Source organism: Hemitrygon akajei, chromosome 7 (assembly GCF_048418815.1).
Source record: "Hemitrygon akajei chromosome 7, sHemAka1.3, whole genome shotgun sequence".
In the NCBI taxonomy this organism is placed as follows: Eukaryota; Metazoa; Chordata; class Chondrichthyes; order Myliobatiformes; family Dasyatidae; genus Hemitrygon; species Hemitrygon akajei.
The window spans coordinates 37,052,265-37,066,569 of record NC_133130.1 but is presented as its reverse complement, the minus strand read 5'-3'; the positions used below and the strand labels follow the sequence as shown (position 1 = coordinate 37,066,569).

At 40.7% G+C, this 14,305-nt stretch overlaps 1 protein-coding gene across 6 annotated transcripts in view; it reads left to right on the top strand.

Moving 5' to 3' along the window:
- LOC140730350 (tetratricopeptide repeat protein 7A-like) overlaps nucleotides 1–14,305 on the top strand; it is a 260,040-nt gene that overhangs the window by 54,278 nt on the left and 191,457 nt on the right. The window lies entirely within an intron of this gene.

Genomic DNA, 14,305 nt, shown 5'->3' with positions numbered 1-14,305 from the left:
AGATAATTAATGAAAACCAAATTGAAATTTTGGCTTTATATTCTAAACAGTATAACTCATAATTAACACCAGATATTAGAAGGATGCTCAGATTTTTAATTGGTGTATAAAAAGCAACGGTGATAGAGTTTGTAGGCTTGGTGGCTGCTGTCAGTAGCCTTGATGAATAATATTGTATTCTGTAGATAGTGCATGCTGCATCTACTATGCATTGATAGTGGAGGGAATGAGTGTTTAGGTTTGTTCTTGGGGTGCCAACCAAATGGGCTGCTTTGTTTTAGATCGTGGCGAGCACTTTGAGAGTTATTAGAGCTGGATGAATATGGATAAGTGAAGATTATTTTATCATGCTTCTGATTTGCACTTGTAGATGGAAAAATTTGGGAATGCTGGGAGGACACCGAGTCTCTGATCTGCTCTTGTCAGCACGTTATTACTTGTAACTGGTCCAGTTGAATTTATGGTCAGTTTTAATGCCAGGATTTTGATGTCGAGGGACTTGGTGGTAGTAATGCCATTGAATTTCAAGGGTGGGTAGTTAGATTTACTCTTGTTGGAGCAGGCTATTGAACTTTAGCGGCACGCATTTGTAGCTCAAGCTGCAGAAAAACCCGATGATTCAAAACCTGCAAGAGTGAAATTAAACAGGAAGTTAGGAAAGCAGATAATATTTAAAACATAAACCTGGCAATTAATATCAAAGAAAATCAGAAGTTGTTTTATAAGTACATATATAGCAGGATTATATACAGGAAAGAATTTGGCCAGTAGGGACATAAAAAAGGCTTGGAGGCAGAGGATGGACTAAGGTTCCTGATCAATATTTTGTGGCTAATCTTTGTGAGTCTTGAACATAGGGTACATAATAAAGTTTGCAGATGAAATACATAAACTGTCTCATTGCGTTTTAGTCACGAAGTAATGGTGGCTACTGTAGTGTGCTGAAAGCTCAGCATCCCATGGTTTGTAATTCACCTAACTTACCAATGTCTTTCCACCAGCTAGAAGAAGCAAGCCAGGAGCATGATGGAATGCTCTCCACTTGGAATGAGTGTAGCTCAAGCAATTCAATTATTTTAAAACTATCCAGGACAAAACAGTAAAATTATAATACCAACATTACCTGTGATCTTCTCATAGAATGTGGAATAATACAACACAGGAACTGGCCTGGTCTGTGACATTGAGCAGAACTAATTAACCTAATGGCATCTGATCTTCCCTGTGTGCATGTGGACCATATCCCTCCATCCCCTTCATGTACCTATCTAAGCCTCTTGAATCTCTCTATTGTATTTGTCTCCACCACCACCCCGGCACATATTCCAGTCATACACCATCTGTGTAATAAAAAAAAAAGACTGGCCTCCCACATCTTCTTTGAACTCGCTCCTTTCAGCCATAAACATATGTCCTCTGGTATTAGACATTTCAATCCTGGAGAAAAGATACTGGTTGTCTACCCTTATTTGTCCAACCTCTCCTTATAGCCTGTGCCCTCTAATCCAGGCAACATCCTGTAACCCCTGTTTCCTCTAAGCTGTGTGCGTTTGTGCATGCACACACATTTTTCAACCAGCGCACAAAGGAAGTTAATGTACTCACAAAAAGTTAGTTACCTAAAATAATGTAGTAATTAATAATTATACTCATTGAAATTAACCTTTAGGCTAAATGTTTCTGTAAACTAGTTAGTTGGTTTTTCCAAATACCACAATGCACGTCACTAATTTACGTCACCTCACCTTTCCTGTTCCGGTTTGTACAGCTGCATCACGGCAGCAGCCATCTTTGGCGGACAGTGTTCATATCGTAAAGTTTACAAAGATCTGTTTCAAATCCTGTAGATAGCTTACTAAGTTTTTATTGAAAAAAATATTGATTCACTATGTCGAATTCAAAAGAAGCGAAGGGTGTGAAGCGCAAATTTGTTTAAAGTTTTGCTAAGCCAACAAAGTGAAGAAAACGTCACAGTATATACAAGTTTGCTATTGACTTTTATAAATAGTCTTTGTGTTCATTTATAAGAAAAGTTTCCTGAAGATGAGGTACAGGAATGGTCAGCTTTTGATTTCTCCACAATTGCAGATTATGACTTCACATTTGGCAATGAACAAGTTAATGACTTATGTCTAAAACATCGTAATTTTCTAGCTGAAAATACTGTAATGGTTAAGACAGTTTAATGATTTCAAATTTTCCGTGCAAGAAAAAATTAAATCTAAACTGATTTCAAACTTTGCTCAAATGGTTGCATTTGTACTTCAAAATGAACAGTTTTGCGACCTTGTACAGTTGATGGACATTGGGGGAACCTTTCTTCCATCAAGTGTGGACTGTGAGTGAGGTTTTAGCCAAATGAATCAACTCCAAAACAAGCTGAGAAACTGTTTAGGTCAATGTCATTTGGATATGTTAATGAGAATCAAAAGCTATCAATTGGATGGAAGTTACAAAAAATGGGTAAATGCCAAAGACAGGAGAGAGAAAAAGTATGTGTGCACATACTTTTGTCACAGGAAAAAAATTTGCACAACTTAAGATTTTTGCGCACACTGACCTTGTTACAGCATTCGTAACAAGGTGGATGAATTGGATGTGCAGATAGTTATTAATGACATGATATAGTTGGGATCACAGAGACATGGCTCCAGGGTGACAAAGGATGGGAGCTCAACATCCAGGGGTATTCAATATTCAGGAGGGATAGACAGGAAAGAAAAGGAGGTGGGGTAGCATTGCTGGTTAGAGAGGAGATTAACGCAATAGAAAGGAAGGACATTAGCCTGGAGGATGTGGAATCGATATGGGTAGAGCTGCATAACACTAAGGGGCAGAAAAAGCTGGTGGGAGTTGTGTACAGGCCACCTAACAGTAATAGTGGGGTTGGGGATGGCATTAATCAGGAAATTAGAAATGCGTGCAATAAAGGAACAGTAGTTATAATGGGTGACTTCAATCTACATATAGATTGGGTGAACCAAATTGGTAAGGGTGCTGAGGAAGAGGATTTCTTGGAATGTATGCGGGATGGTTTTCTGAACCAACAGGTGGAGGAACCAACTAGAGAGCAGGCCATTCTGGATTGGGTATTGAGCAATGAGGAAGGGTTAGTTAGCAATCTTGTCGTGCGAGGCCCCTTGGGTAAGAGTGACCATAATATGGTGGAATTCTTCATTAAGATGGAGAGTGACATAGTTAATTCAGAAACAGAGGTTCTGAACTTAAAGAAGGGTAACTTTGAAGGTATGAGAGGTGAATTAGCTAAGATAGACTGGCAAATGATACTTAAAGGGTTGACGGTGGATATGCAATGGCAAGCATTTAAAGATCACATGGATGAACTACAACAATTGTTCATCCCAGTTTGGCAAAAGAATAAACCAGGGAAGGTAGTGCACCCGTGGCTGACAAGGGAAATTAGGGATAGTATCAAGTCCAAAGAAGAAACATATAAATTAGCAAAAAAAAAAAGCGGCACACCTGAGGACTGGGAGAAATTTAGAGACCAGCAGAGGAGGACAAAAGGCTTAATTAGGAAAGGGAAAAAAGATTGAGAGAAAGCTGGCATGGAACATAAAAACTGACTGTAAAAGCTTTTATAGATATGTGAAAAGAAAAAGATTGGTCAAGACAAATGTAGGTCCCTTACAGTCAGAAACAGGTGAATTGATCATAGGGAACAAAGACATGGCAGACCAATTGAATAACTACTTTGGTTCTGTCTTCACTGAAGGAGGACATAAATAATCTTCCAGAAATAGTAAGGGACCGAGGGTCTAGTGAGATGGAGGAACTGAGGGAAATACATGTTAGTAGGGAAGTGGTGTTAGGTAAATTGAAGGGATTAAAGGCCCGATAAATCCCCAGGGCCAGATGGTCTGCATCCCAGAGTGCTTAAGGAAGTAGCCCAAGAAATAGTGGATGCATTAGTGATAATTTTTCAAAACTCCTTAGATTCTGGATTAGTTCCTGAGGATTGGAGGGTGGCTAATATAACCCCACTTTTTAAAGAAGGAGGGAGAGAGAAACCGGGGAATTATAGACCGGTTAGTCTGACATCGGTGGTGGGGAAAATGCTAGAGTCGGTTATCAAAGATGTGATAACAGCACATTTGGAAAGAGGTGAAATCATCGGACAAAGTCAGCATGGGTTTGTGAAAGGAAAATCTTGTCTGACGAATCTTATAGAATTTTTTGAAGATGTAACTAGTAGAGTGGATAGGGGAGAGCCAGTGAATGTGGTATATTTAGATTTTCAAAAGGCTTTTGACAAGGTCCCACACAGGAGATTAGTGTGCAAACTTAAAGCACATGGTATTGGGGGTATGGTATTGATGTGGATAGAGAATTGGTTGGCAGACAGGAAGCAAAGAGTGGGAGTAAACAGGACCTTTTCAGAATGGCAGGCAGTGACTAGTGGGGTACCGCAAGGCTCAGTGCTGGGACCCCAGTTGTTTACAATATATATTAATGATTTAGACGAGGGAATTAAATGCAGCATCTCCAAGTTTGTGGATGACACGAAGCTGGGCGGCGGTGTTAGCTGTGAGGAGGATGCTAAGAGGATGCAGGGTGACTTGGATAGGTTAGGTGAGTGGGCAAATTCATGGCAGATGCAATTTAATGTGGATAAATGTGAGGTTATCCACTTTGGTTGCAAGAACAGGAAAACAGATTATTATCTGAACAGTGGCCGATTAGGAAAATGGGAGGTGCAACGAGACCTGGGTGTCATTGTACACCAGTCATTGAAGGTGGGCATGCAGGTACAGCAGGCGGTGAAAAAGGCAAATGGTATGTTGGCATTCATAGCAAAAGGATTTGAGTACAGGAGCAGGGAGGTTCTACCGCAGTTGTACAAGGCCTTGGTGAGACCGCACCTAGAGTATTGTGTGCAGTTTTGGTCCCCTAATCTGAGGAAAGACATTCTTGCCGTAGAGGGAGTACAAAGAAGATTCACCAGATTGATTTCTGGGATGGCAGGACTTTCATATGAAGAAAGACTGGATCGACTAAGCTTATACTCACTGAAATTTAGAAGATTGAGGGGGGATCTTATTGAAACGTATAAAATTCTAAAGGGATTGGACAGACTAGATGCAGGAAGATTGTTTCCAATGTTGGGGAAGTCCAGAACGAGAGGTCACAGTTTAAGGATAAAGGGGAAGCCTTTTAGGACCGAGATGAGGAAAAACTTCTTCACACAGAGAGTGGTGAATCTGTGGAATTCTCTGCCACAGGAAACAGTTGAGGCCAGTTAATTGGCTATATTTAAGAGGAAGTTAGATATGGCCCTTGTTGCTAAAGGGATCAGGGGGTATGGAGAGAAAGCAGGTACAGGGTTATGAGTTGGATGATCAGCCATGATCATACTGAATGGCGATGCAGGCTCGAAGGGCCGAATGGCCTACTCCTGCACCTATTTTCTATGTTTCTATGACTACTAAAAGTTAGAGGGAACATTGCCTGTAATAGAGGCCAAATTTCAACTGCATTTGATGCGGTCTCCACTTTTGTAGGCTGAATATCGAATGCCCAAAATCCAGTGTATTTCTTGCCCCAGGGTTGCCAATTATGTCACTGTAGTGAGTTACAATGTCTTCAAAGCTATTGCTTTGGCTATTCTGATTAATTGATTAATTAATTAACTGACTAACTAGCCAATTACTGAAACAATGGTGACTCCAGTAATCTAAGTTAGAAGTGTGATATTTATATCATGTCAAAGGGTATATTAATGTTGATTAGGGCACATCTGTCAGATGCTTGTGGAAACAAAGATTTTGGGATTATTTAGAAGGAAGATAACAAATAGGAGTTCACTTTAAGCTTATCCTGAACCATAATTGGGTCCACCTGTGGTAACAGTGGGCTTCATGCCCAGGGAATCTTGCAAAGTTTAATACTAGCAGTAATAGGTTTTGTTTGGGAAAGACTATCCATTGTAAATTTTTAAATCATTAAAGAAGTGTATAAGGTAAACTCAAAAGAGGATGTTTCTACTCATGAGCAAATGCAAAAGTGGAGGACACATTGATGAATTAATTTAAAATTAGTTTGTGAAATGCTGCAGGAAATATTGTTGAAATGACAGGCGCAGAGAAAGCTTAGTAAAAAAGCAATGAAAAGAATCAGGCACAGTTACCCGTGTGAACCAAGTGGCCTGAATGGCCTGTATTTACTTAAAGTTATGTCTGGGGTACCACCACCAAATTAACTTGCCAAACAAGAAATCAATTCATTATTTCCTTGTCAGAAAAATGGTTCTGTCTTGGCCTTAATTAGCAAATGCTCGCTGCTCCTGCCAGTGATTTTATTTTACATCAGATTGGTACTAGTTTATTTTAGTTTGATTGTGGAATTGCTGATGCTCTCTGGTCAGGATTTCTGTTTCAGAAAAATCAATTACAATTGATTTGAACAGAAGAAAGGATCTATTCAATCATGGTGACTGTCTCTAAGTATTATTCATTGATTGTTTTTAGGGCAATGTATTGATTAAATAAAATTGCAGCTGATGCAAAATGTCATGGCTTATTGACAAAAAATGCTGCAGATGAATGCAATGTTGTCAGTACACACTATGCTAATGCGCTGATCTGTACACAGTATTTATACATACATAATTCAATGATGTAATACTGTGGATTATTAGAGAATTGTTACAATCATTTACAGAATAACCATTCTATTCATTCTTTTTAAGCTGCACAAAAATCAAAATATTTGACCACTCCTGCTTCTCACTTCTCTATCTGTAATCTTGTAAATTTTACAAGATTAAGCATTTATCCCTCTAAATGTGATGAGGTTATTTTGTCACCACCACCCTTTCAGGCAGTGAATTCCAAGCTCCAATTATTCTTTGGTTAAAAAAGATTTTCCTTTAATTTTTTTCTTATCTTTCTGCTATTGTCTTAAACCTGTATCTCCTAGTTGTTGACCTCTCTGTTAAGGGAAATATATCTTTCTTCACTCCATCTAGATCTCTCATGATTTTTTTTCCACAGACAAACAGAATAGGAAGAGGACAGGCACCTCAAGCCTGCTCTGCCATTCAGATGAATTGTGGCTGATCTTATATTAACTGCAATTCCACGCTCTTGTCTAGCCCTGGTAACTTTTCAGCTATTTGTTTGTCAAGAATCAAACTCTACTTTAAAAATATTCAAAGATTGTGCTTCCACAATCATTTAAGGAAAGGGAATTACAAAGACACACAACCCTCAAAAGGAAAAAAAGTTTTCCTCCTCTAAGAGTAAACAAACTGCTTTTTCTTTTCCATTGATGCTCCCTGGCCCGCTGAGTTCCTCCAGCATTTTGTGTGTGTTGCTTGGATTTCCAGCATCTGCAGATTTTCTTGACTATGCCTCCTCTATGTCTTAAATGCATGATCCCTTATTTTTAAACAGTGACTCCTAGTTCTAAATTATTCCATGAGGAAACTTCCTCTCTATGTTCATCTTGTTAGGACAAGGGAGTAATACCTTAGAAAAGGCAGGTTAGTGTAGTGATTAGCACAGCACTTTACGTGACCAGCAATCTGGGTTCAATTCCCTTCAATTCTTACCTGCAAAAGGCAAATTTTCAGTGTTGTAAAGAAAAATTGGACATATCTATCAGGTGAGGGTTACACAGGGCTCAGTAGCTGGTCCGCTGTGTTTTGTTGTTAGGCCACAGCTTGAGTACTGTGCACAATCCTGTTTGTACACTCTTCCCATGACCCCATGGGTTTCCTCTGGGTGCTCCGGTTTTCTCCCGCACTTCAAAGACATACCAGTTGGTAGGTTACTTGGTCATTATAAATTGTCCCGTGCTTACGCTACGATTAAATCAGTGCATTACTGGGTGGTGTGGTTTGAAGGGCCAGAAAGGTCTTCTTCGTGCTGTATGTCAATTTTTAAAAATCGTAAACACGAGATGCTGCAGATGCTGGAAATCCAGAGCAGCCAACAAAATGCAGGAGGACCTCAGCAGGTCAGGCAACATATATGGAGGTGAACAAGCAGTTGATGTTTTGGGCTGAGACCCTTCATCAGGACCTAAGTTTAAATTTTCTTTCGGTCTCCATTGTAATGAGAAAGCTATGCCCATAGAATCAGTCCTTCCCTATAATTATATTCTGGCAACCTCCTTATAAATCTCTGTGCTATCACAGAGGAGGTTTATGAGGGTGCTGTCTATGGATCAGGAGGTGTGACCCATGGACCAATGCTGCTGGGACACAAGCCAGGGCCTGATCATCCTGGGCAAGAGTGTCTGCTGTTGAAGGACCTGCAGTACCTGATAGCACCAGGTTAAATCTCTGATGACATGTCCCAGAGCATCTTAGGATGTATCGCAGTATCATAGCCTTTCTGTAGGCTGATGCTCGGGAGTCTGTGCAGTACTTCAGCTGTGGCCTACTGCAAAACACAAGGGGTTTAGTACTGAGTCTTGTGCAACCCTCATTGGATAGAATTTGTCCAATTTTTCTTTACAACACTGAAAATTTGCTTTTTGCAGGTATGATTCAAAAATTTCCTTTGTACTGTCCTGTTTTCTCTGGCTTTTGGTCCAGTTGCGAGTTAACCACAATTTGTGGTTTCTCGTTATTGATCCTGTGGTACAGAAAATAAATTTTCCCTCTTTATTCTGTCAATACATATTTTTCTGCTTTATGGAGATCATTGCTTGTGTATATTTACTATGGGCACCATTTTGTAACCAAGGAAGCAAAACATTACAAAAATGCTATTATATGTAGAAAAAAAACAGCTGTAGTTCAAGATTAAAAATCAAACGACTCCATCTATTAACCCACTCTGTACTTATTAACAGATCTGCAAAAATCTCATTCTAAATTCCAGTTTCCTACATGACTAGTGGCTGATGGATTGGTCAGTGCTGGGCTATTTGAGCTTACTGTTAGAGTGAGACTCCTTGCATTCACGTGCACAGTGCCTTATGAAAGTATTCAGTCCCTAACCCTTTGTTCACATAAATGAGAATTCCAACCAGGAATTTTGATCAATCCAACTGATAATTTTCATTTGTGAATCCAGGCTTCATGGCCATGGATTACTTTTGTCCTGATTGCTGATGCTTTCTGTTACTGTTTGCACGGTGTGTTATTTTTTTCCTCTCTGCGCATTGGGTGTTTGTTGGTCTTTTTTTAAAATAGGTTCTTTCAGGTTTCTTGTTTTGTGGCTGCCTGTAAGCAGACAAATCTCAAGGTTGTATAATTTATACATACTTTGATAATAAATTACTCGGAGCTTTGGACATGCTCATTTTTTTCACAGTAGAGCCCCAAAAACAGGGAAAATTGTAAAGCATGAATAACTAAAAATTCACAAACTGTAATGTCAGCAGTTCAAAAGTATTCATATCCCACCTCTGGCAGCTTTATAGCCAGTTGCCTTTTTGGATAAGACTATTAGCTTTGCACCATGTTATGGAGCGAGATTTGCCATTCCGCATTGCAAATTTCTCAAGCTGTGCCAGTTCATTTGAGGAGTGACAGCGGACAGCTATCTTGAGGATTTGCCAGAGATGTTCAATCAGGTCAAGATCAGGATTCTGACAGGACCACTCAAAAACTATCTGGCAGTTGGGCTTTGTCCTGCTGAAAGATGAATCTCCCCCCTCCTCCAATTTATGCTTTTCTGGCAGAGACTAGCAGGTTTTTATCCAGGATCTCTCTGTATTTAGCAGTATCCATCTTCCATCAATTCTGACTAGATTTCCAGTCTCTGCTGCTGAAAAGCACCCTGATAGCATGATGCTACCTCCACCATAATTTACAGTAGAGATGGTGTTACCTGGCTAAAAGTATTAGATTTTCGCCACATGTACTGCTTAACATTGAGGCCGAAAAGTTCCACTTTAGTCCCAACCCCCACAAGACCTTCTTCCACATCTTTACAGCATCTTCTAAGTGACTATTTGCAAGGACTTTGCAGGCAAGGATATGCTTATTTTTAACCAGGGGTTCTTCCTTGCTACTCTTTCATAAATACTCTTTTTGTACAAGGCCTTAAAGATTGTGGAGCCATAAACTTCATCTCCATTTGCAGCCATTGACTTCTGCAGCTCAATCAGAGTGACTGTGGCATCATAGTATCCTCTCTTATAAACGCCATTTTTTGGCAACTGTTTAGAGGGGAGGCCAGGCCTTGGCAGTGTGGCTGTGGTTTCATATTTTTTCCACGATGGACTGCACTGAGCTCCAGCGTATGTTCAATGCCTTTCAGATGATCTTGTATGCTTCCCTAAGTTTGTCCTTCTTTGTTATCATTTCCTGCTTGTCTTGGATGTTCTTTTGTCTACATTTGGTTTGGTCTGTTGAAAATCTTCCATACTATTGGACCTTACAGAGAGAGGGGGTATTCATTCTTATGATTTCATTGAAAACAAGTGATTCTCCAAATTTCCACATCAACAAATTGGGTGAATTGGTAAGGTAATGTACAGTATTGTACCTGAGAGAAGTCAGTGTAGTAATTACAAAGGGGTTGAATACTTTTTCACAATTTTGGTTTTTAATTTTCAGTTAATTGTTGACAGGTTTTGGAATTTTTCCTTTGATTTAACGTGATGCATAATATTTTGTAGATTAGCTCAAAAAATCCTATTTCAATATATTTTAAATTTAGAAAATGAGACAGTAAAATGTGAAACTAGTTGAGGGGGATGAATACTTTTTCAAGACACTGTGTATAGCTTAACCTGGAGGCTCTGTGTAACTTACGCTTTATTGTTGCCTTGTACCTTTAGCCCAGTACAGCACAGTACAGGCGTTTTGGCCCTTGATATAGTGCTGACCTTTTAACCTGGTATAAGACCAATCTAACCCTTCCTCTTACATAACCCTTCATTTTTCTAACATCCGTGTGCCCATCCAAGAGTTTCTTAAATACCCCTAATGTATCTGCCTCTGGCAGGGCATTTCATGCACCCATCACTTTCTGTCTAAAGGACTTGCCTCTGACCCCCCCCCTCCCCAATGCTTTCCTGCAACTACTTTAAAATTATGCCCCCCCCCCCCCCCGCCCCTGTATTAGCCATTTCCATTTTGGGAAAAAGTCTCTGGTTATCCATGAGATCTCTGCCTCTTATCATCTTATACACCTCTATCAAGTCACCTCTCATCCTCTTTCATTTCAAAGAAAAAAGCCCTAGCTTGTTCAATCTTTCTTCATAAGCCATTGCCCTCTAGTCCAGGCAACAACCTGGCAAATCTTCTCTGCATCCTCTCCATCCTTCCTGTGAGGAGGTGACCAGAACTGAACACAATATTCCAAGTGTGGTCTAATCAGTTTTTTATAGAGTCACATTACCTCACGGCTTGCGAACGGAATCCCCTGACTAATAAAGGCCAACACATCATGTGCCTTCTTAACAGCCACATTAACTTGCATAACAATTTTGTAGATGTGAAAGTCTCAGAGCTGCATTGTCAGAGGCATTTTGGTCAGTTACTGAAGTGCATATCGCTGACGTCATAAATTGGTGTCACAAAAAGGTAGTACGGTAGTTAAGCCAATGCACTTAGGTGTTTTTTTTTGTGTTTTTGCTATGTGCAGGTGAGAGTAACTCATTTGTGTATCATTGCGTCTCAAAATGTTGCATCCAAGCTTTTCCAAAATTTAAAATGACAGAATGTGTAATTTCACACCCAGGGCTTAAAATGCAATATTGAATGTTCAAAATATCTAGCCAGTATTGTAAAGAAAAAGCTGCACCAATGCGGATTTTCATGAGCCTTTTTTTTCTTTATTTCTTTATTATATGTAGGCATTGTTAATAATGATCATTCCTAAGTCTCCTCGAGAAAGTGGTAGTGATACATTTCTGAACTATTATAATATGTAGGAGTCAAATGGTTGTTGTGATGCGTCTGGTGTGGTAGTGTAGTGGCTAGTGCTTGTCACTCTCACTTTCAGCTTCCACCCCTGGCTAGCAGTCTTGTGAAAAGGAGAGCTGAATGCACAAGTCTCTCCCTTCCAGTACAGAGTCTCTCCAACAGCAAGCCTCATGTAGTGCCTCCTTGATGGCGACACAAGGAAACTGAACACCTTTCCGACTCAGGCTGAACTTCAGAGGACAGGGAGGAGGTCTGGCCCCTGCACTCATAGTTCTCAGGCCCACTGGTGTGTGGACATGCCCTGGTACTCGTGAACCAGATGCCCAGCTGTAGGTAAATGGCCTCACTGCCTTGTAGGCAACTTCGGGAGAGACGAAGGCTACAGGAATAAACCCAGATAGAAAATCCAGAGTAGAGCCCCTAAGGCGGCTGGACGTCACTGAACATCCTTCCGGCAGCTCCTGCATCCAAGCTGGTACCAAATGTATTGCTTTGCTTTCCTTTGGACTACACTGGTGAGGTCGAGAGGGGGGTCTTGACTACTGGGCATCTCAGGATCTCCATACTTTCCACCCAGGTTTGTGCTCTGGAGAGGTAACACCATTGCCAAAAAAAACCCCTCTGCTTTGAGACAAACGGATGCCATTGCCATCATAATCTGTCGTGATTCAATTATACAGCAATATATTGCCAGAAGTGTTACTGAAGTGGGAACTTAAGGCTGTGTTGTTCCTATATGCCTATTGCCCTTGCCTTTGTAGCGATAGCTGTGCAGAGCTATTAGAAACATCGTGACTGGTTACTGTCATGCATTTCAAACACAACACATACTGCTGACCCTACCTCCTGATGATGGAGGAAGTGAATGTTCAAGTTAATGGAAGGGACCTTTTTAACCAAGTTGTTAGTTTCTGGGTTGTGAGGAGCATGAGTGTTATTGGATCTCATCTCATTAAGGCAAAAGGGAGTAATCCATCACACTTCTGCGTTGTGTCCTGTGGATGAGAACCCTACAGATGAGCTGCTTGATACATAACGCCTAGCCTCTGACCAATCTTTGCAGCTATAGTATTTATTTGGCAGCTGCGTTTAAATTTCAGGCAACCTCCACAATGTTATTAGGGCTGGATTGAATAGTGATAATACTGTTCAGAGCAGTTTGACTTTGTCTAGTTGGAACTGGTTATTGGCCATTACTGATGGTGCTGTTGAAGTCAGCTGTCATTTTTCAGTCCTTGCTTGAATGACATTGAGTCACATAGCTCAGATCAGGCCCTTTTATAATCTCTCAGTCAAGTGCGCCTTGGAGACTATGAGATATAGGAGCAGAATTAGGCTTATTGGTCCATCGAGTGAGTCTGCTCCGCCATTTCATCGTGGCTGATCCAATTTTCCTGCCTTCCTCCCATATCCCTTCAAGCCCTGACCAATCCAGGATCTCTCAACCATTGCCTTAAATGTACATCAAGACTTGGCCTCCACAGCTGCCTCTGGCGACAAATTCCACATATTTACCACTCTCTGGCTAAAGAAATTCCTTCTCATCTCCTTCTCATCTCCATTCTAAAAGAATGCCCCTCTATTTAGAGGCCTCGTCCTTTGACCATAAGACATAGGAGCAGAATTAGGCCATCTGCCCCATCAGGTCTGCTCTGCCATTCAATCATGGCTGATCCTTTTTTGTTCTCCTCCTCAACCCCAGTTTCTGGCCTTCTCCCCGTAACCTTTGATGCTCTGTCCAATCAAGAATCTATCAAGCTCTGCCTTAAATACACCCAAAGGCCTGGCCTCCACAACTGCATGTGGCAACAAATTCCACAAATTCACCACCCTTTGGCTAAAGAAATTTCTCTGCATCTCTGTTTTGAAAGGGTGTTGCTCTATCCTGAGGCTGTGCCTTTTTGTCCCAGACTCTTCCACCATGGGAAACATCCTTTCCACCTCTACTCTGTCGAAGTCTTTCAACATTCAAAATGTTTCAATGAAATCGCCCCTCATCCTTCTGAATTCCAGCGAGTACAGACCCAGAGCCATCAAATGTTCCTTGTATGATAACCCTTTCATTCCTGGAATTATCCTTGTGAACCTCCTCTGGACCTTCTCCAATGCCAGCTAAGTTGAGGGGCCCAAAAATGTTCACAGTACTCAAGTTGAGGCCTCACCAGTGCCTTATAAAGCCTCAGAATCACATCCTTGCTCTTATTTTCTAGACCTCTTGAAATGAATGCTAACGTGGCATTTGCCTTCCTCACCACTGACTCAACCTGCAAGTTAACCTTTAGTGTGTTCTGCACAAGGACTTCCAAGTCACCTTGCAGCTTAGATTTTTGGAGTTTTTCTCCATTTAGAAAATAGTCCGTACATTTATTTCTAGTACCAAAGTGCATGATCATGCATTTTCCAACATTGTATTTCATTTGCCACTTTCTGGACCATTCTGCTAATCTGTCTAAG